At 45.9% G+C, this 26,388-nt stretch overlaps 1 protein-coding gene across 2 annotated transcripts in view; it reads right to left on the bottom strand.

Annotated features, from left to right (window-relative positions):
• CCAR2 (cell cycle and apoptosis regulator 2) overlaps positions 1–26,388 on the bottom strand; it is a 2,452,621-nt gene that overhangs the window by 1,560,124 nt on the left and 866,109 nt on the right. The window lies entirely within an intron of this gene.

Genomic DNA, 26,388 nt, shown 5'->3' on the forward strand with positions numbered 1-26,388 from the left:
ATCCAGCAGTCCATTCAACCAAGAGAAAAACCTTACAACCACAAGAGGCAAATCTTCTCTTAAAAGAAAAAAAAATTCAGCATCAGGAATACGGGATAGCCTTATGACTACTGAAGAAAGTACAGTTGTGTACACTTACCATAAATATAGATGTTAGAGTGTATTCACTGTTGCAGTCATCACATTTGGGTTATCTGCTTGCAGTAGCCCTCAGTCTGCCTGATTATCAAAGTCTTGGGTCCTGTGTCGGTTGCTGTCTCATCTTCCATGACGTCAGATAGTCAGGGGTATAAAGCATGCAGCCGACGCCATTACATCAGTTTTTCTTGCCCGAGATGTCAGGTGCCCCCATAATGGGAAGCAATTATATACAAGGTTACACCTCCAACAAAAAAGCAAATACAACAAAAAGCTTTAAGCATAGTAAACAAGAATAGAGGTATAGTAAACAGAAGTCAGGGGGCTGGAGGGAAGGTAACCAAGACTGCAACAGTGAATACACTCGAACTTTTACATTTATGGTAAGTGTACACAACTGTACTATGTTCTTCATGTTTCACTGTTGCAGTCATTACATTTGGGTAGGCTCCAAAGCTATGGATGGGAGGATGGAATTAAACAGCATCAGGAGCAGTTATAAGGCCCTGCATGACTGCAGTGGCAAAGCCTGCTTGGATTTAGAAAAGAGAGATAAATGGTAATGTTTTGTGAACTTATGAACTGAGCTCCAAGTAGTAGCTTCTAGAATGTCTCTGGTAGGAACCCCGCTGAGAAAAGCTGATGGAGAAGCAGCCCTGGTGGAATGGGATCTGATCCCCTTGGGCACAGGTTTACCTTGGTGCAAAAGTAGCAGAAATTAATACAATGGCTTATCCTTTAGAAATAGTCTGCTTTGATACAGCCTTCCCCTCTGATCCTGCAGCAAATGCCACCAGTAGTTGCTCAGACTTTCTTAGAGATTTTGTCCTGTTTAAAGTAGAATCTTAGTTGTCTGTGTACATCCAATGAATGCAGAATCCACTCCCCCTTGTTCTGTGGATTTGGGAAAAAAGTTGGCAGGTGAATGGTCTGGTTAAGAGCCACACTGGATATAACCTTAGGCATAAAAGGATTGGTCCTGAGGGCCACCCTGTCCGGGTAAAATATAATGAAAGGCTCCACTGCCATGAGAGCCTGTAGTTCTGAAACCCTTCTAGCTGAAGTGACTGCCAAAAGAAAGGCGGTCTTCCAAGAAAGAAATTTTATATCCGCAGTAGGTGCTGCTACAAAAGGAGGTAGGGTGAGTTTTTCCAGCACAAAACAGAGGTCCCATGCAGGAGTTGGTGCTCCCCTGGGAGGCCTTACATTTTTGGCCCCTCTGAGGTACTGTTTTTGCAGGGGATAAGGAAAAGAGGGGAGGCTCTGTGTTATAATGAGCCGAGGTGGCAGAGGCATGAATTTTTATTGAAGAAAAAGATAGGCCTTTCTGAAGCATCTCAGTTAAGTATTGCAAAATCTGAGAAATATTGGGCTTTGCTGTGTCTATACCTTGCGCTTGGTTTCAAGCACCAAATCTCTTCCATTTATCAGCATAAGATTTTCTAGTACTAGGCCTTCTGGCCTCCAAAACTACATCCATCACAGGTTTACTGAGAGAAGTGGTTGGTGAAATTAGTTGATTAGCCATGCTGCAAGATTCAGAGTTTGGAGCAGAGTGTGCAGAATTTGATAGTTCTGCTGAGACAACAGGTGAGGTGTTTGAGGCAAGTACCACGGAGGAAGGTGTGACATATTCCTTAGAAGAGGGTACCAGTGTTGGCGAGGCCAGTCCGGAGCAATTAGAATCATTTTTGGTTTTTCCTGTCTGACTTTTAGTAAGACCTTGGAGAGTAGAGGCAGAGGGGGAAAGGCATAGACTGATCCACTTTCCATGCTTTTTTGTGATGAGTTCTTGAGCAGAATTTGTCCAACTGATAGTTTTGAGAGAGGCAAATAGATCTATGTCTGGGCTCCCCCATTTTCGTGTTAACATGCTGAAAATTTATGGATCCAGTTTCCATTCATGCGGGTCCATAAAATTTCTGCTTAGGTCGTCTGTCAAGAGTATTTTGTTTTCCTGGCAGGAAATGAGCTTGAAGATGTATTTAGTAAGTCAAGGCTGTATTCCACAAGGTCATGGCTAGTCTGCAAAGGGGGTAGGAGTGGGTACCCCCCTGCTTGTTTATGTACCACATAACTGTGGTGTTGTCCATCTTTATCAGTAGTTGTCCTGGATGAAGGAAGTCCTTGAAGGCTGTCAGAGCATTCTGTACAGCTATCAGGGTTGGGAGGGTGGCCTAATGGTTAAGGTGTTTGCCTTGCAAGCACAAGGTGCAGGGTTTGAGTCTCACAAGGGATAATTGGCTAGGCTTAAAATGGCTCTCAAGGGCAGTTAGCTTAGTACTAATCTATGAATCTATGAATCTATAATCATTTCTTTCTGGTTGATATGTAGATGCATTTGGTCTGGGCTCCATTTGCCCTGAATGCATCTCCCTGCCAGATGGGTCCCCATGCATAGTCTGATGCGTCTGTAGTTAGGGTTTGGGTGGCAGGGGGTAGAATGAATGACAGTCCCTTGTTTTGGTGACATGCCTCTGCCCACCAAAGAAACACCTGTTGCAGGCAGGGAATGAGAGGAATCATTGTTTCCAGGCTGTGACAATGTTGACTCCATAAGCTTTTTAGGTACCATTGAAGTTTCCTCATATGCAGCATAGCATATGGAATTAGTAGAATGAGAAGTTATGTACTTACCATAACGTTCCTTCTTTCTTGCTGGATGGGTTTGGTGCCGAACCTCGGCTCCGACTCGGCCTATTACTAAAGCTCGAGAGCTATTTTTACCGGCTCGAGGCTATCCTATGTCCCATAATGCTAGGCATGATATACCCAGATCTCGTTTGATAGCTAACACTATGGACATACATGTCCCCACCATGACAGAGAATATACATACATATATATATATATAGATACATATATATATATATATATATATATATATATATATGTATACATATATCTACCTCTATATATACAAATATATAAAGCTCTTAGAATTGTCAAGAAGGGGAAGAGAGGTAGCTAAGGAGATAACTCTCATGATAACACATCTCAGAAGATACTCTCGGTCTTGCCAGGCTAAGGGGATGGAGGGTGGGACGCAAGAAAGAAGGCGAGAAGACAACTAACATGGAACGTTATGGTAAGTACATAACTTCTCAATGTTAAGTTGCCAATCTCGCCTTCATTCTTGCTGGATGGGACATCGTCCCTAGCACCTTAGTCCTGGGTGGCTCAGTGGAACAAACTCTTGAGTACAGTGGAACCAAAATCAGCCCGACTTCTAGAGTTCATATCCAGCTTGTAATGAGAAATTAAGGTATGAGGAGAGGCCCATGTGGCCGCTGCACAAATGGAATCCATTGACAATCTTGCCTGAAAGGCTACTGAAGAAGCTAATGCTCTGGTTGAATGAGCTCTGGGCTTAACAGGGAGCTCTTTATGCCTCAATTGGTAACTCAACATGATAACAGACGTCAACCACCTGGACAAGGTTTCTTTGGAAACTGGCAGGCCTTGTTCCCTACTGCGTAAGACAGGAAGAGCTGCTCTGATTTCCTCGTCTGCTTGGTTCTATCCAAGTAGAAGCGTAATTGACGGTGAACGTCCAGACAGTGTAACTTCCGTTCAGACCTATTGGTATAAAGTGGGAAGAAGACAGGAAGATCGATGGTCTGATTCAGATTTTTTTCAGAGTACTTTGGGTAAAAAGGACGGATTAGTCCTAAGTGACACTCTATCTTCGTGAAAAACAAGGTAAGGAGGGCGAACACAAAGGGCTTCAAGTTCCGATACCCTTCTCGCTGAAGTGATGGCTAGTAAGAACAGAGTTTTCCAAGAGAGCAACTTTAAGGAACTTTAAGGAACAGGAAGCCGCAGGCTCAAAGGGAGGGAGAATTAAAGACGACAGCACCAAATTTAGGTCCCATGGTGGGGGAGGATCTTTTACCGGGGGCCTAAGTAAGAGGGTTCCTTTTAGAAAGGCTTTACAAAGTTTGTGTGACATAATGCTGGTCTCTGACAATCCAACATGAAAATTCGCAATAGCAGCCAGCTGAACTCTGATGGTGGCTGAAGAAGAACCCATTTGAAAAAGTTCTGCCAAAAACTCTAAAACTGTATGGACAGGAGATGTAAAAGGGTCAACTTGTTTCCCACCTGCGCAAACAGAGAAACGCTTCCATTTGCTAGCATGTCTTCCTGGTAGTAGACTTGTGCGAAGCGAGGATGATGTCACGAACTGAATGAGAGACTGAGGTAAGTCTGGCTAGGGTTGGAAGTGGAGCAACCAAGCTGTGAGGTTGAGAGATTGGAGAGATTGATGCAGCCCGCCCGACTGATATGTCAGAAGATCTGGCGCTGGGTCCAGACGCCAGGGCTGATCTAGTAGATGACGTTGCAGGAACGGAAACCAAATTTGTCGAGGCCAGTAAGGGGCAACAAGGATCATTCTGGATCTCAAAACAGTTGCTTTCTGGATTAAAAGAGTAATTAAGGGAAAGGGAGGAAAAGCATACAGAAGACCCCGGGGCCAATCGTGGACAAGAGCGTCTCTGGTGGGGGGGAGACCTGGGAGAGGGAAGAGGGTGAAGAAGTCTTGGCACTTGCTGTTTGGAGGGATTGCAAAAAGATTGCAGCAAGGCTGACCCCACCTTCTGAAAATTTTTTCCGCTACTAGCTGGTTGAGAGACCACTCGTGGGGCGTGAGAATGGCTCTGACATTGGACTTCCCGGGGATATGCGTTGCTACCAGAAACCACTGAGAAGAGATCGTCCACTGCCAAAGTCTGAGTGCTTCTCGACATACGGGGTTAGGACCTGGTTCCGCCCTGCTTGTTGATGTACCACACTAGAGACATATTGTCTGTCTGAATTGCAATAGTCCCGGTGGGTAGAGAGTCTTGAAGGGCCTGCAACGCTAAAAGTACAGCTCTCATTTCCAAGACATTTATGTGCAGGTGGCCTTCGAAAGGTTGCCATGTGCCCTGGACTGTCCTGCCCTGAAAATGCCCCCCCCCCACCCGATCAGGTGCCTTTTGCATGACTGAGTGATTAGAATGCTGTGTGACATTGGAAGCTGTTGAAAGGACCACTGGGAAAACAGCATCCATTGCAGGATCCGCATGTGAAAGCGAGCTAGGGGGAGTAATGTGATGGCTGCTGCCATGAGACCTAGGTTTTTTAGTACGAATCTGGCCTGGACTCTGCTCTCTTGTAGTAGGATTTGAACATGATCGCGAATGTCTGAAATCCTTTGTACAGGCAGTTTTGCTGACAGTTCCACAGTGTTTAAAACGGCGCCTATGAAAGTAATAGATTGACAAGGCAGACTTTTCGGAGTTTATAGAAATACCTAGCTTGTTGCAAATTTGGAGGGTATAATCTCTGGAATGGAGTAGCTGACGCTTGGTGGTGGCAGTAAGGAGCCAGTCATCTAAGTATGGAAACACCTGGAATCCTTGCCGTCTCAGGTGAGCCGCAACCACTGCCATGCATTTGGTAAACACCCTGGGGGCTGTGGTGAGGCCAAAAGGCAGGGCTCTGAATTGGTAGTGACTGGCTCCCAAGCCGGAGGGGGAGAAACCTCCTGGAGCGCCTGTTCATTTTGATATGATAGTACGCATCCTGAAGGTCTATAGAGCACATCCAATTGTCCTGACCCAGAAAGGGTAGAATGGACTGAAGCGTGACCATCTGGAATTTTGTTCTTTGAACAGACTTGTTCAGCCTGCTGAGATCCAAAATAGGTCTCCAGTCCCCTGTCTTTTTTGGTACCAAAAAGAACTTTGAGTAGACTCCGGATCCTTGCTGGTCTGCTGGGATTGGCTGGATGGCTCTTTTTTCAAGCAGCTTTAAAATTTCTAGTGCTGCTTGATCCCGCAGACCGGGTGGAACGTCTGGAAGGGGCCCTTTTGGCTGTTGTGGGGTATGAATAAAGAGAATTTTGTAACCCTCGGATATGATCGACCGTACCCATTTGTCTTGCATGAGGGAATGCCAGGCTTCTGGGTACAGTGATAGTCTTCCCCCGACTGCCTCCGAAGGTGGACAGTCGGGCAGCTCCTCAGGGGTGCTGGAAGGGTTTGTCAGAGAAGGATTCTCTGCTACCCTGATTCTGCAGACCCCCGCCCCTCGGGCGGCGTCTATTATTGTTCCCTCCTCTGCCTCTGGAGGGAAGCTCACCATGTGCGTCAGGCAGTACTCCCTGAGGTTTGCGGAACCACATTTTCCCACTCTTCTGACCCTTAGGGCATGGTCTAGAAGGGGTAGAAAAACGGACTCCTACGGCAAAGAGAGTCTTGCCTTCCTGCTCGCACCTGGTCAATGTATCCTTCACTTGAGGTCCAAACAAGGCAGAACCATCAGAGGGGGTGTTAGTGAAGGACGCCTTGAAGGGGTCAGCAAAATTGCAAAGCCGCATCCAGGCGTGTCTCCTTAGAGCAACGCCCGTGCCTGCAGCCCTACTCGCTCCATCGGCTGCATAGGAAATGAGCCACATGGAGGAGTTAACAATAGAGTTCAGGGTCCCCAGCTGGGAGTTGATCTTTTCCTGAGACCACGCAGCTGATTGGTCCTGTAAGGTATCACCCAGTTCTTTGAGAAGGTCTCTTTGGAGATGGGTGAAATGGCACAAATAATTCAGCGACCGCATAGCAAAGGTCGCTGAAGAAAACATCTGCTTGCCATACCTGTCCATAGTCCTAGATTCCTTATTAGGAGGATGGACAGGTACTGAAGGGTCAGCCAACTCCTTTTTAGTGGCCGCCACCACCATGGCATCAACAGGGACACCCTTAGTTAGAAACTGCTTGTCAGAAGGGGCTGTAATAAATTTTGTAGGCCTCTGGGGAGTTGGTTCCATAGTATCCGAAGCCGTCCATGCCTTTCGAGCTACTACATCCATGAGTGGGTCGAAAGGCGGAGACACCCAGGAGGTGGAAGGGCGAGAACCAAACGCATCCAGGTACACCGACTCGTCCTCGGAAGGGTTAAGGGCAGACCAGTTTGCCCTCTGCTTAAGAATCTCCAGGATGTCAGAAAATGAGACATCCTCAGAGGGGAACCTTGGGGACCCTTCTGACTCATCCAAGTCAGTGTCCGAAGTGAATGACTCGGGGGAGTCTAAATGCTTCCTCTTGCATTTTCTCTTCTGAGGGGGCTCCCCTGATGGATCAGGGGAGGCCTCGGAAGAGGAGGATACACCCAATGGGGCTACCTGTAGCGTCGGTTCTCTACGCTCGGGATCGGAAGGGCAGATAGAGACTGAAGCAGGCACCATAGGGGAAGGAGCCGAAGGAGCCGACCGTGCAGCAGGCACAGGGGCCAGCACACTCCTCATGACCTCAAAGGCGCCCCTATCAGGCAGGGAAGGGGGTCCCCGCTCCGAAGAGACAAGAACTCCTCCCGACACCGAGAGGGATGGCTCCGAGGCCAATGTCAGGGCAGAACTCACCTGCGCCGAGGCTCCGAGAGGGAGAACGGGGTCGGACAAGGGTCCGATGCCACTCGCCCCCTCGGAACTGATGAGGGAGTCCTGGCGGCCGGATCCCTCCAAGGATGGAACCAAGGAAGAGATCGGAGCCAACGAGGGAGCCGAAAGGAGTATCGGCTCCGATGGTCCCGACCCCTACGATCTCCAGCTCCGAACTCAAAGGAAGAGTCGGACGAGGAATTGAAGAGGGAGTAGTGATAGCCACTGCCTGATGAGGAGGGCTATGCAACATTTGGGCCAGTGCCTGCGACTTAAGTAGTCTGCTAACCACCCTCTCGAGGTCATGGTGCGACAGCCTGGAAGACCGAGAGGAATGGGACCTGCGACTCCGCTCCGATAACAAGGGAGACTTCGGAGCCGAATGGACAGATTCCAGGGAAGGAGACCTGGAATGCTTTCTGCTCGAAGACAGCTCCGACAGCAGAGTCGGAGCCGACTGAGGCCTCGAATCAACGGATCCGGCAGGAACAGATGCAGTGGTAGTAGTAGTAGCGCCGCTCGGCGACGGCTCTGAACATGGAGCCGACGGTTTGGTGGGCTTGGAAGGTTTACCCGATGAAGACTTAGCCGGGGAACCTTCAGGCTTCAACAAGCCTCTCAAAATAAGTTTATTTCTGCGTTCCTGCAGGACTCTTGGACTGAACGCATGTCAGACAGAACAAGAGTCCTGCAGGTGCAGAGGGCCCAAGCAATATACACAAGAAGTGAGACGTCTTCTGACAGCACGAGTCACACCTCTTGAAGCCCGAGACCTTGGTATCTTTCGACATCCTGAAACAAGGATGACAGGCAGAAAAAGACAACTCTAAGTGGTCTACTCACAATCAGCCAACACACACACAAACAGCTTGTAACAGACCCAGAAAAAACAAAGAACCCAATGCTTTTTAACACAATCTAACTATAGGCACACTACAACAAAAAAATTTACAGAAAAAATCCAAAAGGATTTACTACTACAGAACTAGTTTAGCCAAAGGCCTAACTATTAGTGAGGGGAAAACTGAAGAAAAAACTACTAAGGGGATTCTAAACAGGGATCTACAGGGTAGTAACTATCGCTAAGGTTAGAAACCAAAAAACTGACTAAATAGAAGAAAAAGATTAATACAACCTGGAGCCGGCAAAAAGACGCAACCTCGTAGCTGAAGTGGCAAATGAGATCTGGGTATATCACGCCTAGCATTATGGGACATAGGATAGTCTCGAGCCGGTAAAAATAGTTCTCGAGCTTTAGTAATAGGCCGAGTCGGAGCCAAGGTTCGGCTCCGAAACCATCCAACAAGAATGAAGGCGAGATTGACAACTTAACATTGCAGGATGCCATGAACCCCAAAGCCTGCAGAATTTGTCTTGCAGATAGCTGGGTTTTTGTTGCCACTTGTTTGAAGTATGTTGTCAATTGACTTAGTTTGTCTGGCATGAGGTAAGCCTTCTGGGCAGTTGTATTCAAGCTTGCACCCAGGAATGTAATTATTTGAGAGGGTACCAGTTGTGATTTCTTTTCATTTATGGTGTACCCTAGGCATGCTAGAAGCCTTTTTACAAAAGCCAGATGCTGAAGAAGAGTGTCCTTGTCCTCTGCCTGAATGAGACAATCGTTCAGACATAGATAAATTTGAATGTTTGTCTGAAAAAATGCAATTACTGGTCCCAGGCACTTAGTAAAGACCCTGGGCGCAGTAGACAAGCCAAAGGGCAGTGTAGAGAATTGGTAATGCAAAAAGCCTGCTTTAAAGCGGAGGTATCTTCTGCAAGATTCACTTACTGAGATATGCAGGTATGCCTATTTTAAGTCTAGAGTTACCAACCAGGCATTCTTGTCTAGCATAGGCAGTAGCTGTTGTAAAGTCAGCATTTTGAATTTTGGAATGTCCAGGAACATATTTAGAATGGATAAGTCCAGAATTGGACGCCATGATTTGTCTTTTCTGGGTACCAGGAAAATTCCTGAATAAAATCCTGGTCCTTTTTCCTTTTCTGGCACTGGTTAAATAGCCCCCATACCCATGAGGGACATGACTTGTTTCTGGGCCTCTGCCCACTGACTTGGTGGCAGATCTGGCCATCCGTTTGGAATTGGCAACGTGTGGAAATGAAATCTGTACCCCTGGGATACTACATTTAATACCCACTTGTCCTGGGTAATTAAATGCCAATTTTGAGCATGAAGTGCTAGTTTTCCCTCCAAAGGGGCTGCCAAAAGATAAGTACTTGGAGATGGCAGAGGAAAGTTCATTGAGACTGTTTACTGTAGGGTTGTGCTATGTTACCTCCTGATATGGAGGTGGAGGCACCCCATTGCTTTGACCTGCAAGATCCTTGTGATTGAAACCTGGAGCCTTTGGAGCTTCTGGGTTTGCCCTGAGCGGCTCTGCTGGACACAGGAAAGGACCAATTCTTAGTAGGCCAGTGTCTACTGAACCTGGGTGGCTGCACTTGCAAGAAATATTTTACAGTTTGCATATATTTAGCTTTATCTTCCATTTTTTTTTAAACTCCTTCTGCCTTATTACCAAACAGACTGTCCTGCTGTAAAGGTGCATCCAACAATTTAGCTTTAACATGATCAGTTAGATTTTATCCTTGAGCCAAGTATGCCTTCTTATCACAGATCCAGTTACGGCGGCCCTGCAAGAGGCCTCCAAGGAATCAGAACCACATTGCAAAGTATTCTTTCCAACCTGTTCTGCTGAATGCAATAAATGCTGTAACTATTTTCCACACACTCAGAAATCAACATAATTTTCTGTTTCAGTAAGCCCATAACATATTGTTGATATTTAAGCATATGAAACTGGCAGTTTAAAGCCCTGATTGCCAAGGTTGCAGACGTATAAACCTTCTTTCCCAATCTATCCAGTGCCCTGGAGTCTCTATCAAAAGAGGTAGGAGTTTTGGCTGTAGACGCCTTAACACCCTTGGGACCCTGAGAAATAGTTTCAGGGTCAGCAGCAGGATTTTTGAAACGAAATTTGTGGGAGTCAGGAAAGTACAGTTGTGTACCTACCATAAATGTAGATGTTCGAGTGTATTCACTGTTGCAGTCATTACTCTTGGGTTATCCTGCTGGCAGGCTACCCGCAGTCGGCCAGAATTCCAAAGTCTAGGTCCAGCGTCGGTTGCTGTCGCCTCTTCCCTGACGTCAGTGCGCCAGGGGTATAAAAGATGCAGCAGACGCCATTTTCTTCAGTTTTTCTTGCCCCAGATGTCAGGTGCCCCAAATAGGTAGGCTGAAAAATATAGCAATAAGAAATGCAAGCACAAAAATAACATTTCCTTCATCTACAAGCAAATACACCAAAAAGGTTGTATAGGATAGAGAAGTGCAGATAAGTCCCAGCAAAGAGAAGGGGGAAGGTGGGTGGGTAACCTGGACTGCAACAGTGAATACACTCGAAAATCTACATTTATGGTAGGTACACAACTGTACTATGTTCGTGTTTCACTGTTGCAGTCATTACACTTGGGTTGCATCCCAAAGCTGAGGATGGGTGGCTGGGCTAAATAGGATTAGGAGAGGCTATGAGGCCCTGCAGAACTGCAGTGGCGAAGCCTGCTCTGGACTTAAGAGCACAGAGGCAAGTGGTAGTGCTTTGTAAAGGTGTGCACTGAACTCCAAGTTGCAGCCTCTAAGATTTCTTTGGTTGGTACTCCTCTGAGGAAGGCTGCTGAAGTGACTGCTGCTCTGGTGGAATGAAGCCTAATGCCCTTAGGCACTGATTTGCCATGTTGAGAATAGCAGTAAAAGATGCAATTTCATTTAGAAATAGTCTGTTTTGAGATAGCCTTTCCTTGTGATCCTGCAGCATATGACACTAAATGTTGCTCAGTCTTTCTGAAAGCTTTAGTTCTGTCCAAGTAGAAGCGTAACTGCCTGTGTATGTCCAAAGAATGCAGAATTTTCTCACCCTTGTTCTGTGGATTTGGGTAAAAGGTAGGCAAGTGAATGGTTTGATTGAGGGCTACACTGGACACCACCTTAGGCATAAATGTAGGGTTTGTCCTCAGAGAAACCCTGTCTGGATGAAAAATGATGAAAGGTTTCACAGCCATGAGTGCTTGTAACTCTGAGACTCGCCTTGCAGAGGTTATGGCTAGGAGCAGAGCTATTTTCCAGGATAAGAATTTAATATCCGCTGTTGATGCTGGCTCGAAAGGAGGCAGTGTGAGTCTCTCCAAAACATAATTGAGATCCCAGGCCGGAATTGGTGCTCTCCTTGGAGGCCTAATGTTTTTGGCCCCTCTGAGTACTGCCTTATTAAAGGATGAGAAAAGATAGGTGGGCCCGTATTGTAATGTGCAGAAATGGCAGAGGCATTTATCTTAATTGATGAAAAAGAAAAGCCTTTGTTCAGCATCTCAGTTAGGTATTGTAAAATCTGAGGAATATTTGGTACAGATGTGTCAATGCCTTGTTGCTGGTTCCAAGCACAGAATCTCTTCCATTTTTCTGCATAAGATTTTCTGGTACTGGGCCTCCTGGCCTCCAAGATAACATCCATAACAGCTTTTGAAAGAGGAGTGTTCTGAATGGCTACATTATCCGCCATGCTGCCAGATTTAAGGTCCTGAGTTGGCTGTGCAGGATCTGATTGTTTTGTTGGGTCAGCATGTGAGAAGTTTGAGGCAATATCCATGCTGGACCTTGAGACAAGCTCTTTAGGATTGGGTACCAGTGCTGGCGTGGCCAGTCTGGTGCAATCAATCATTTTTGGCTTCTCTTGTCTGACCTTTAGGAGTACTCTGGGAAGGAGAGGCAGTGGGGGAAAAGCATATACTTTTAGATTTTTCCAACTGAATGATAGGGCGTCCACTTTCCATGCTTGCTTGTGGTAAATCCTAGGGCAAAATCTCTGCAATTGACAGTTGTGAGGGGAGGCAAATAGATCCATGTCTGGGCATCCTCATTTCCTTATTATCATGCTGAAGACTTGTGGATCCAGTTTCCATTTGTGGGGATCCATGAGGTTTCTGCTTAGTTCGTCTGCCAGAGTATTTGTTTTTCCTGGCAGGAATTGTGCTTGCAGGTGAACTTTAAAGGCCAATGCTGTGTCCCATAAGATCATTGCTTGTCTGGAGAGGGGGTAGAAATGAGTACCTCCCTGCTTGTTTATGTATCACATGACCGTAGTGTTGTCTGTCTTTATCAGTAATTATCCTGGATGAAGCAGGTCCTTGAAAGCTATCAGGGCATTTTGAACAGCTAGCATGTCTTTTTGATTGATGTGAAGATGCATCAGGTTTGCAGGCCATGTGCCCTGAATACATTTTACTGCCATATGGGCTCCCCAGGCATAATCTGATGCATCCGTTGTCAGTGTCTGTCTGGCTGTGGGTAAACTGAATGGTAGACCCTTGTTGTGGTGACAGGCTTCTGCCCACCATCGAAACTCCTGTTGTAGGCTGGGAATGAGTGCAATTACTGTATCCAGGCTGTGACAATGCTGAGTCTAAACACTTTTCAGATACCATTGTAGTTTCCTCATATGCAGTCTGGCACATGGAATTAGTAGAATGCAGGATGCCATGAAACCCAAGGCCTGCAGGATTTTACTTGCAGATAAGTGGGATTTTGTTGCCAAATTCTTGAAGTAAGTAGTCAGTTGTTTTTGTTTGTCTGACGTGAGATAAGCCATCTGGGCAGTTGTATTTAAGCTTGCACCCAGGAATATTATCTCTTGAGAGGGTACTAGTTTTGATTTCTTTTCGTTTACTGTGTACCCTAGGCCAATTAGTAATCTTTTTACAAACGCCAGATGCTGTAGAAGAGTGTCTTTGTTCTCTGCTTGAATTAGGCAGTCAGTCGTCCAAGTAGGGATATATTTGAATTCCTTTTTGTCTGCAAAACACAATTACTGGTGCCAGGGATTTTGTAAAGACCCTGGGCGCAGTAGATAAGCCAAAGGGCAGTGCAGAGAATTGGTAATGCAGTGAGCCAGCTATGAATCTGAGGTATCTTCTGCAAGATTGTCTGATTGGGACATGCAGGTATGCCTCTTTTAGGTCCAAAGTTACGAGCCAAGCCCCCTTGCTCAGCATGGACAGTAGCTGCTGAAGAGTCAACATCTTGAATTTTGGAACTTCCAGAAACGTATTTAGAATAGACAGGTCCAGAATTTGTCTCCAGGTTTTGTCCTTTCTGGGTACTAGGAAAAGTCTGGAGTAAAATCTTTGCCCCTGCTCTTGCTGTGCTACTTGCTGAGTGGCCCTCATGTCCATGAGGGCTATAATTTGTTTTTGTGCCTCTGCCCATTGATTGTGTGGCAGGTCTGGCATGCCCTCTGACCTTGGTAGAGTGTGAAAATGGAACCTGTAGCCTTGAGACACTGTTCAGAACCCATTTGTCTTGGGTAATAATTGCCAATTTGATGAATAAAGTGCTAGTTTTCCCTCTAAGGGGGTTGTCAAAAGAAAACTGCTTGGAACTGGTAGAGGAAAGTCATTGGGACTGTTTCCTCTAAGGTTGTGATTTGTCTTCTCCGCTTTTGGAGGTAGGAGCACCCCATTGTTTAGGTCTGTATGAGCCTTGGGGCTGAGATCTGCCTCTGGGACGCCTGTATCTGCCTTTTTGTGGTCTGTCCGAGACTGGAAAGGACCAATTTTTAGAAGACCAGTTCCTGCTAAACCTGGGTGGCTGTACCTGTAAGAAATCCTTGACTGTCTGCATGGATTTTGCTTTATCCTCCATTTTTTTCAACACCTCTTCTGCTTTAGTACCAAAGTATCATGCTGTAATGGTGCATCTAATAATTTTGCTTTAACATGATCACACAGATTTTGTTCCTTCAACCAAGCATGCCTTCTAATAACAAAACCTGTAACAGCGGCCCTGCAAGAGGCCTCCAGTGAATCATAACCACATTGCAAAGTATGCTTTCCCACTTGTTCAGTTGCATGCAATAAATCCTGCAATTCCTTGTTCTCTGAACATTCAGTATTTGTCAACATTTTTTGTTTAAGTACTGACATTAAATATTGCTGATATTTAAGCATATGAAATTGAAAGACTGAAGAAAATGGCGTCGGCTGCATCTTTTATATTCCTGGCGCACTGACGTCAGGGAAGAGGCGACAGCAACCGACGCCGGACCTAGACTTTGGAATTCTGGCCGACTGCGGATAGCCTGCCAGCAGGATAACACAAAAGTAATGACTGCAACAGTGAAACACGATGAATATCAGGTGTCTAAAAAGGAAATAAAACCCTATCACTCACAAAGTCGACTGGAGGGCGGACAACCAGGCATAGATGACAGTTCCTTTGTCATGAGTGAGCAGGTCTACCCTGTGAGGTAACTTGTGGTGACTGCCCTTGGTTAGAAGAGTGAACCAATGCTGTCTTGGCCAAAGGGAATCAGCGTGAAGATTTTTGGTTTGTCCTGCTGAACTTTGAACAGGAACAGGAATTTTGGAATGATAAGGAGGGGAAATGCATACAAAAACATTCCCTTGCAAGACAGAATAAAAGGGCATCCACCTTCCAGACCAGAGGGTGAGAGACTGGGACAAAATTGTAGAAGTGCATGCATTTGTGGGACTGTTGGGGACCTGCTCAAGATGCCTGTGTCACAATTTTGGTCGAATGGAATCTATAATGCCTTAAGAGTCACCCAATATTGACCTACCAGCTCCCATACCTGGACTGCCAGCCTGCATAACTGGTAGGATATGGTTTCCCCCACTTGTTCACATACCAGAGAACAGTCATATTGTCTTTGAACAGTTTTAAAGGTCCTGGGAGGAAGAAAGGATGAATGGTCTGAGTGGCTAGCAGCAGCACCCTCATCTCCCTTACATGTGTTCCCTTTGTTGAGAGGGGGACCATACCCCCCTGACCTTTCAAGTTTCGAAAAGCTGTCCACTAGCCTACATCTAAAGAGACTGTAAACAGCTCTTGGACTGGTGGGAGAGGATACAAGGGGAGTCCTGGGTTGAGGCTTGTTGCAGCCACGACTGTAGTTCTGCCTTCAGACACGGGATGAGAGAAATTAGAAAGTCCAAAGTATACAAATGCTAGCCAAACTGATTTTAGGAACTACTGGACTTTTCTCATGTGAAGTTTTGCCAAAGGTAGCATTGGAACAGTGGAAACCATGAATCCCAAAACCCTGAGGAACTCTCTGGCTGAAATGTGGTAAAGAGGCAGAAGATTTCTGATGTAGGGCGTGAGGTCTTGTACCTTCTGAGGTGGAAGAGACACTCTCATGAAATCTGTTTGAATCCCGCAGCCTAGGAAGCTGTGATCCAGGGGGGTGGGGGGACAATGGATTTTTTGTAGTGGTGAATCCCAGATGATGTAGAAGAGAAATGGCAAAAAGGATGTTTTGTTCTAGGAACTCTGGGGAGGCTGCCATAATGAGATCATCCAGTGAAGGGAAAATGTGAATGCCCTGAAGCCTGCAGTAGGCAATCACAGGGAGCTAGACATTTTTTAAATACCCTTGGCACAGTGGAAAGGGCAAGGCAGAAAACAAAATGCCAGGAAGCCACACAAACTTAAAAACTTCTTGTAGTTGGTGTGGATGGGAATGTGTAGCTATGCAACTTTGATATCCACGTAAGCCAAGTAGGCTTGTGGCAGAATAAGGGGGAACAAGGTCTGAAGAGTTAACTTACGGAAGGTGGGTACCTTCAGAAAGGCGATGAGAGATCCAGAATGGGTCTTCAAGGACCATCCTTACTGGGCACGAGGAACATTCTGGAGTAGAAACCTCTTCTTTTTGGTCTTGAGGAAACTTCCTGAATAGTCCCTTGTCGGTTTACTATCAATCGCGAAATTTAAAAAAAAAATTAGCAAAGTGTTTTGCCGAAAGTACACATTACCGAACATCCCTAATGTCGTAAAATAGCTGTTAATGCCGAAAATGTCGATCAAGACATTTTCGGCACTTAACAGCAATCCAACCCTTCCCATAATTCCCTAACTAGCTAACCTAACATCCCGTTTATGCAGGGGGCAAGCCCCTCTGTGCAACCCCCCCCCTAACTTAATATTCCAACTCTAAGATCGCACTACAGTGAGGAAAGGGATGCATTTCCCTATCCGCACTGTACCGCGATCCCTTTACATGAGCGAATGTTATATTTGCGAATGCACAGTCCATGCGCAAAAATGACATTCGCTCATGTAACCTGCACACAAATGAAGTATTTGAACATCTGTTGTTCGAATACTTCATAGCTTTGCAATTGCATGGCAACATTTCAATGGTAAACCCCCTTGCCTCCATAGATCTAGAAGTACCTCTGGAAAGGAGGGTAGGTGTTCCTTTGGTGGTTGAGGGGGTGCCCCTGAAGAAAGGCACGGAATCCTATATCAGAAAGTATCCATTCTGGATGACAGAGAAAGTACAGTTTTGTACCTACCATAAATGTAGATGTTAGAGTGTTAATACAGCTGCAATAATAACAGATGGGTTATCCTGCCGTCAAGCGGGTCCTCGGTCGGCCGAATTCCAAAGTCTAGGTCCGGCGTCGGTTGTCGTCGCTTCTTCCCTGACGTCAGTGCGGCAGGGGTATAAAAGAACCAGCCGACGCCATCTTCTTCAGTTTTTCTTGCCCCAGATGTCAGGTGCCCCCAAGAAGGAAGGGAAAACATAAACTTATGTAATAATGCAATGTAAAATAATCAAAAAACAGTAGTTTGCAAGCAAATACACCATAAAAGAATACCCCACCATCAGGTTGTATGAGAAGGTGTTTGTCATAAGGCCTGTCCCAAGAGGGGATGGAGGGAGGGAAACCTGGACTGCAGCTGTATTAGCACTCGAACATCTACATTTATGGTAGGTACAAAACTGTACTATGTTCATCACGCATACAGCTGCAGTCATAACAGATGGGTAGAATCCCAAAGCTAAGAAAGGAGTGGCAGGCACTAGGTGGAACTAGGAGGAGCCAAAATGCCCTGCAAGACTGCAGTGGCAAAGCCTGCTCTAGTTTTGGAGTATAATGGTAGGTTGTAGTGCTTGGAGAAGGTATGCACAGAACTCCAAGTGGCTGCTTCCAAAATATCTTTGGTAGGAACTCCTCTGAGGAAAGCTGCAGAGGTGGCTGTGGCCCTGGTGGAATGAGATCTAATGCCTGTAGGTACAGTTTTGCCATGAAAGGAATAGCAAAAGCGTATGCAGTGGGCTATCCATTTTGAGATTGTCTGTTTGGAAATTGGCTTTCCTTGAGCTCCTCCAGCATAGGACACAAAGAGCTGTTCTGATTTTCTGAAAGGCTTTGTTCTGTCCAAATAATAACGCAGCTGTCTGTGGATGTCCAAGGAATGTAGTAATCTCTCCCCTTTGTTTTGAGGATTAGGATAAAAAGTAGGTAAATGTATGGCCTGATTTAAAGCTACCCTGGATACCACTTTAGGCATAAAGGACGGGTTGGTTCGTAAGGAAACTCTGTCCTGATGGAAGATAAAAGGCTGCACAGCCATAAGAGCCTGTAGTTCTGAAACTCTACGAGCTGAGGTGATAGCCAGAAGAAAAGCCGTTTTCCAGGACAAATATTGCAAATCTGATGAGGCAGCTGGCTCAAAGGGAGGCAAGGTCAGTTTTTCCAGAATGAAATTAAGATCCCGAGCAGGTATTGGTTGTTTCCTTGGAGGTCTTAGATTCTTAGCCCCTCTGAGGAACTGTCTTAAGAGAGGGTGAGAGAATAATGGTGGATCAGTCTTATATTCTGCAGAAATGGCTGAGGCATGGATTTTGATGGAGGAGAATGAAAGTCCACTGCTTAGCAGCTCAGCCAAATACTGTAGTATTTGAGGTAAATTCAGTTTTCCAGGATCCTGGCCCTTTTTCTCATTCCAGACACAAAACAGTTTCCATTTTGCGGAGTAAGCTTTTCTAGTTGATGGCCTTCTGGCCTCCAAAATGACATCCTGCACCTCCTTGGAGAGTAGGGTCTGTTGTGATGCTAAGGAATCTTCCATGCGGCTAGATTGAGTGTTTTTAGCTGGCTGTGAAGAGTTTTGAAGCTGTGCTGAGTCAGAAGAAGAGGCATTAGAGGCAGGGTCCATGGTGGGGAATGCGTCAGGCTCCTCAGAAGTCGGTACCAGTGTTGCCTTGGCCAGTCCGGAGCAATGAGAATCATCTTTGGTCTGTCTGCTCTGGTTTTCAATAGAACTTTGGGCAGCAGAGGAAGAGGTGGGAAGGCATAAACTGTCATTGATGTCCAACTGAAAGAGAGAGCATCCACTCTCCAGGCCTTTGGATGGAAAATCCTTGAGCAGAATTTTGTCAATTGGTGATGTTTGCGGGAGGCAAAGAGATCTATATCTGGCCTTCCCCATTCTTGGATTATTTCTGTAAAAACTTTTGGATGCAATTTCCATTCGTATGGATCTGTCATATTCCTGCTTAGGTTGTCTGCCAGCGTGTTTTCCTTGCCTGGCAAGCACTGTGCTTGTAGTTCCATTTGTAAGTCCATGGCCATGTTCCAAAGTGACATGGCCAGTCTGCATAGGGGGTAAGAATGTGTTCCTCCCTGTTTGTTTATGTACCACATGACTGTGGTGTTGTCCGTTCTTATCAATAGTTGACCTGGTTGTAGAAGGTCCTTGAAAGCTATAATAGCATTTATTACTGCTAGCATTTCCTTTTGATTGATGTGAAGGTGCTTTTCTTTTTGGAACCATTTGCCCTGAATGCACCGATCTGTCAGTCATGTGTGCCCCCCAGGCGTAGTCCGAGGCGTCTGTTGTGATGACTTGATTTGCTTGAGGCTTGCTGAATGGAAGACCTGTGTTTGTTCGACACGCTTGAGCCCACCACAGAAATTCCTTTTGCAGACATGGAATGAGTGGTATTTATTGTTTCCAAACTGTTGCTGTGTTGAGACCATATGTTTTTCAGGTACCATTGTAGTTTCCTCATATGCAGCTTTGCACATGGGATTAGTAAGATGCAAGATGCCATGAATCCCAGAGCCTGCAGGATTTTCCTTGCAGTCAGCCTGGTGCAATTTGCTAGTGCTCTGAAGTATTGAATTAGTTGCCCCTGCTTCTCTGGCATGAGGTAGGCCATCTGGGTGTTTGTATCCAAGTTGGCACCCAGGAAAATGATCTTCCGAGAGGGTATTAGCCTTGATTTCTTTTTGTTGACTGTGTATCCCAGAGAGTTCAACAACATTATTACATAAGCCAGATGTTTCAGAAGAATGTGCTTGCTGTCCGCTTGGATCAGGCAGTTGCCCAAATAGGGGTATATTTGTATCCCTTGAAGTCTGCAGTAGGCAATTACTGATGCCAGGCATTTCGTGAATACTCTGGGCGCAGTAGATAAGCCAAAGGGCAATGCAGAGAATTGATAATGGGTTGAACCTGCAAGAAATCTGAGGTACCTTCTGCAATTTTGTCTGATTGGGACATGCAGGTATGCCTCCTTGAGGTCCAATGTTACCAGCCAAGACTCCTTGCCCAGCATGGAAAGAAGTTGCTGTAGAGTGAGCATCTTGAATTTTGGTACGAGTAGAAATGTGTTTAGGATGGATAGGTCCAAAATAGGTCTCCAATCTTTTCCCTTCCTTGGTACCAGAAATAGCCTGGAATAAAAACCTTGACCTCGTTAGATGAGGTACCTCTTGAATAGCTTTCATGTATATGAGATCTGTAATTTGCCTTTGTGCCTCTGCCCTTTGATTGTGTGGCAGGTTTGGCATGCCTCTCATTTTGGAAGGGTGTGAAAATGGAATTTGTAGCCTCTGTTTATAATGTCCAGGATCCATTTGTCCTTTGTGACAATATGCCAATTTTTTGAAAATAATGCCAGCTTTCCTCCTAAGGGGGCTGCCATTTGAGACTTGCTTGGCATGCAAAGGGGAAAGTCATTGGGTTTGCTTTCTGAAAGATTGCGAGTTATCCTCACCACCTCTTTGTGTAGGAGCTTGCCATTGTCTGCCTCTAAACGATCCTTGGGATTGTCCTCTGCCCCTCGGGCGCCTCTATATCCCTCTTTGGGGTCTGTCCGTGGCAGAAAAGAACCAGTTTTTGGAAGGCCAATTTCTACTGAAACGTGGGGGTTGTACCTGTAGAAAATCTTTCACAGTTTGCATTGATTTAGCCTTTTCCTCCATTTTCCTTAATACCTCCTCAGCATTATCACCAAATAGTACATCCTTTTGAAGAGGGGCGTCTAGTAATTTAGCTTTGACATGATCAGGCAAGGCTTGTTCCTTGAGCCAGGCATGCCTACGTATGACTGATCCTGTAACAGCAGCTCTACATGAGGCCTTTAGAGCATCAAAACCACACTGTAAGGTATGCTTACCCACTTGTTCTGCACTATGCATCAAATCCTGCAACTCATTCAAGTCTGGTTGTTCAGGTTGTGACATTTTACTTTTCAATTGTGATAACAAAAACTGTTGGTATTTTAGCATATGGAACTGACAGTTAAAGGCCCTCATGGTTAAGGTAGCCGAGGTATATACCTTTTTTCCCCACCTTTCTAAGGATCTGGAATCTCTCTCGGAAGGTAATGGATTTTTAGCAGTGGAGGCCTTAACTCCCTTGGGGCCCTGTGAGATGGTTTCTGGGTCAGCAGCATGGCTTTTGTATAGAAATTGGTGAGAGTCAGGAACCCTGTAGTACCTGTCAAGCTTAACTGGAGCTGGAGGTAGAGAGTCCGGGTTAAGGCAGGCCTCCGAGTAAACATCATCTAGGATGTCCAAGACAGGAGGTATAGCCAGAGGCCTGTGCTGAGGTAGCACGAGAAATTCCCTAAGCCTTTTCTTGGAATCTGAATAATCTTGGCCTTCCCAGTGGAAGTGTTCCCTTAAGGTATGCAAAGTTTCCCCAAATGAGTAATCCTCAGGGGGGGATACAGAAGAGATGGACTCCTCCGCATCAGAGTCTTCAAAAGGGGCGTAAGAATGTTCCTGATCATCAGAGTGCTCTGAAATAATGGAGCCCTGATCAGAGGAGGGGGAATCTTCCTCCACTCTGGGCCTTTTGTCCGGTGGGGGTTGAGAACCTCTGATAAGAGTAATTAAATCCTCAGCCATTTTAAGCATCTGTTTTTTAGGCATGGGGCCTGGAGATGGGCCCTGTGTAGCTTGTCTCTTAAGAGTGCATGGTTGCTTTAGACTTAGTGAAAGCCTTGATGGAGAAAGAAGAGGAAGGTCTGAAGACACCTTGAGTGGAGGTGGACCTGTCCACATTTTGAGTTTCAACGCCAAGAGTGGCTTCGGTATCTGTAGTCGGGGTGTGGGCCGAGGAGCCTGCGACCTCGGGCACAGGAGACACCGCCAAAGAAGTGTCGTCAGTAGTCAGGGGCTGCGTAGGCGCCTCGCTGAGAACCGGACCACGTGTAGTCGGCTTTGGCGTGGTGTCGGTAGAGGCCGCGGACCTCGTGTGTCGGTCCTTATCTTTGCGTTTTTTTAGACAAAACTGGAGTCGGAGTATCCGACGACATAATATAGTTAAATGCTTTCCCAAAATAATGCTGGGCGAACTCTGCCCGACGCTTAATGGTGCGTTTGTTGAATGTAGCACAAAAGCGACAGACCGAGACGTCGTGGTCTGGGCGTAAACAAGGTATACAGAGGGAATGGAAATCCTTATGCGGTATTTGCTTCCCACAAGAAATACAATTATTAACTTTGTCTGACATCGGTCTGAGGCAAGAAAAGTTTCAACGGGTACTTAGCCAGAAGACTTCGTTTCAAAATTTTCGTAATCTCAGCACTTGCGAACTGCTTCTGCTTCAGGCACCGCGCGGCAAGAAAGACTGAAGAAAATGGCGTTGGCTGGTTCCTTTATACCCCTGTCGCACTGACGCCAGGGAAGAAGCGACGACAACCGACGCCGGACCTAGACTTTGGAATTTGGCCGACCGAGGACCCGCCTGACGGCAGGAGAACTCAATTGTTATGACTGCAGCTGTATGCACGATGAACATCTAGGAGGAGCAAGGATGACCTGCAAGACTGCTGTGGCAAAGCCCGCTCTAGATTTAGAGTAAAGTGGAAGGTGATAGTGCTTGGAGAAAGTGTGCACAGAACTCCAAGTGGCTGCTTCCAAAATGTCCTTAGTAGGAACCCCCCTGAGGAAAGCTGCAGAGGTAGCTGTGGCCCTTGTGGAGTGGGATCTGATGCTTGAAGGCACAGTTTTTCCATGAAATGAGTAACAAAAGCGTATGCAGTGGGCTATCCATTTTGAGATTGTCTGTTTGGAGATAGCCTTTCCTTGAGCACCTGTAGCATAGGACACAAAGAGTAGCTCGGATTTTCTGAATGGCTTTGTCCTGTCTAAATAATAACGAAGTTGTCTGTGAATGTCCAAGGAATGCAGTAGTCTTTCCCCTTTGCTTTGTGGGTTAGGATAAAAGGTAGCTAAGTGGATAGTCTGATTCAAGGCTACACTGGATACTACCTTTGGCATAAAGGAAGGGTTGGTTCGTAAGGAAACTCTGTCCTGATGGAAAATGATGAAAGGTTGCACAGCCATGAGGGCCTGTAGTTCCAAAACCCTGCGTGCTGAGGTGATAGCCAGAAGGAAGGCTGTTTTCCATGACAAATATTGCAGTTCTGTTGAAGCAGCTGGCTCAAATGAAGGCAGGGTCAGTTTTTCCAAAATTAAGTTGAGGTCCCAAGCAGGTACTGGTGGTTTCCTTGGGGGATTTATATTCTTAGCCCCTCTGAGGAACTGCCTTAAGACAGGATGAGAGAATAAAGGAGGATCTCTGTTGTATTGTGCAGAAAAGGCTGAAGCATGGATCTTGATGGAGGAGAAGGAAAGTCCACTGTTTAACATCTCAGCTAGGTACTGTAATATTTGAGGTAAATTTATTACCCAAGGATTCTGGCCCTTTTTCTGATTTCAGGCACAAAACCGTTTCCATTTGGCAGAGTAGGCTTTTCTAGTAGAAGGTCTTCTGGCCTCCAAGATGACATCCTGCACCTCCTTGGAGAGGAGGGTCTGTTGGGAAATCAAGGGATTCTCCATGCGGCTAGATTGAGGGTTTCCAGCTGACTGTGAAGAGTTTTGAAGTTGTGCTGGGACAACAGAAGAGGCACTAGAGGCAGGATCCATGGTGGGGAATGCGTCAGGCTCTTCAGGAGTGGATACCAGTGTTGTCTTGGCCAGTCTGGAGCAATGAGAATCATGTTTGGCCTCTCTGCTCTGGCTTTTAATAGAACTTTGGGCAGCAGAGGAAGAGGTGGAAAGGCATAGACCGTCAATGTTGTCCAATTGAAAGAAAGTACGTCCACTTTCCAGGCCTGTGGATGATAGGTCCTTGAGCAAAATTTTTTCAGATGGTAATTTCTGTGGGTAGCAAAGAGATCTATGTCTGGCTGTCCCCATGCCTGAGTTATCTTTGCGAAAACTTGAGGATGCAACTTCCATTCGTGTGGATCTGTCATATTTCTGCTTAGGCTGTCTGCCAGTGTGTTTTCCTTCCATGGCAGGAATTGTGCTTGAATTTGGATTTGCAATTCCAGAGCCGTGTTCCAAAGGGACATGGCTAGTCTGCACAGGGGGTATGAATGAGTTCCTCCCGGTTTGTTTATGTACCACATCACTGTGGTGTTGTCTGCCCTTATCAATAGCTGGCCTGGATGCAGTAGGTCTTTGAAGGCCATAATAGCATTTTGTACTGCTAGCATTTCCTTTTGATTGATGTGAAGGTGCTTCTCTTTTTGGGACCATTTTCCCTGAATGCACTGATCTGTCATGTGTGCCCCCCAGGCATAGTCCGAGGCGTCTGTTGTGATGATTTGATTTTCTTGAGGTATGCAGAAGGGGAGACCTATGTTTCTTTGGCATGCTTGAGCCCACCACAGAAATTCCTTTTGAAGGCATGGAATGAGTGGTATAATTGTTTCCAAACTGTGGCTGTGTTGAGACCATAAGTTTTTTAGGTACCATTGAAGTTTCCTCATATGCAGCTTTGCACATGGGATCAGCAGGATGCAAGATGCCATGAATCCCAGAGCCTGCAGGAGTTTCCTTGCAGTCAGCCTGGTGAAGGTTGCCATTTTGCTGAAGTATTGAGATAGTTGCCCTTGCTTCTCTGGCGTGAGGTAGGCCATCTGGGTGTTTGTATTCAAGCTGGCACTCAGGAAAATTGTTTGAGAGGGTATTAGTTTTGATTTCTTTTTGTTGACTGTGTATCCCAGAAAGTTCAACAGTTTTATTACAAACGCCAGGTGTTTGGATCAGGCAGTCGTCCAGATATGAGTATATTTGTATCCCTTGAAGTCTGCAGAAGGCAATTACTGATGCCAGGCATTTCGTAAACACTCTGGGTGCAGCAGATAAGCCAAAGGGCAATGCAGAGAATTGATAATGGGTTGAACCTGCAAGAAATCTGAGGCATCTTCTGCAATCTTGTCTGATAGGGACATGCAGGTATGCCTCCTTGAGGTCCAATGTTACCAGCCAAGACTCCTTGCCCAGCATGGGAAGAAGCTACTGTAATGTGAGCATCTTGAATTTTGGTACGAGTAAATATGTGTTTAGGATGGATAGGTCTAAAATAGGTCTCCAATCTTTGTCCTTCCTTGGTACCAGGAATAGTCTGGAATAAAAACCTTGACCTTGTTCTTTTGCAGGTACCTCTTGAATAGCTTTCATGTCCATGAGAGCTGAAATTTGTTTTTGTGCCTCTGCCCTTTGATTTTGTGGTTTGGCATGCCTCTCATTTTTGGAAGGGTGTGAAAGTGGAATCTGTAGCCTCTGTCTATAATGTCCAGGATCCATTTGTCTTTTGTGACAATATGCCAATTTTTTGAAAATAATGCCAGTTTTCCACCTAAAGGTGCTACCATTAAAGCTTTGCTTGGCATGCAAAGGGGAAAGTCATTGTGTCTGCTTTCTGAATGACTGTGATCTATCTTCTCCACCTCTTGGTGTAGGTGCTTGCCATTGTCTGGCTCTGAATGATCCTTGAGATTGCCCTCTACCCCTCACGCGCCTGTATCTGCCTCTCTGAGGTCTGTCCATAGCTGGAAAGGACCAATTTTTTGAAGGCCAGTTTCTGCTGAAACGTGGAGGTTGTACCTGTAGGAAATCTTTCACTGTTTGCATTGATATTGCCTTTTCCTCCATTTTCTTTAGTACCTCCTCAGGTTCAACACCAAACAATACATCTTTTTGAAGAGGTGCATCTAGTAATTTAGCTTTGACATGATCTGGTAAGGTTTGCTCTTTGAGCCAAGCATGTCTACGTATGACAGACCCTGTAACAGCTGCTCTACATGAGGCCTCTAAACCATCAAAACCACATTGCAAGGTATGTTTACCCACTTGCTCTGCACTATGCAACAAATCCTGCAACTCCTTTAAATCTGGTTGCTCAGGTTGTGTCATTTTGCTTTTCAACTGAGATAACAAAAACTGTTGATACTTTAACATATGGAACTGACAGTTTAATGCCCTCATGGTTAAAGTGGCCGAGGTGTACACCTTTTTCCCCCCACCTTTCTAAAGCTCTGGAATCTCTCTCTGAAGGTAATGGGTTTTTAGCAGTAGAGGCCTTAATTCCCTTGGGACCCTGTGAAATAGTTTCTGGGTCAGCAGTATGGCTTTTGTATAGGAACTGGTGTGAATCAGGAACACGGTAATACCTGTCAGGTTTAACAGGAGCTGGAGGTAAAGGATCTGGGTTGAGGCTGGCTTCTGTGTACACATCATCTAATATATCCAAGACAGGAGGGATAGCCAGAGGCCTGTGCTGGGGAAGCAAGAGAAAATCCCTGAGCTTTTTCTTGGAATCTGAGTAACCTTGGCCTTCCCAGTGAAAGTGTTCCCTCAGGGTATGTAGGGTTTCCCCAAAAGAATAGTCCTCAGGGGGGGAGACCGAGGGAAT

The sequence above is a fragment of the Protopterus annectens genome, chromosome 9.part0, assembly GCF_019279795.1.
Source record: "Protopterus annectens isolate FY-2018-M chromosome 9.part0, PAN1.0, whole genome shotgun sequence".
In the NCBI taxonomy this organism is placed as follows: Eukaryota; Metazoa; Chordata; order Ceratodontiformes; family Protopteridae; genus Protopterus; species Protopterus annectens.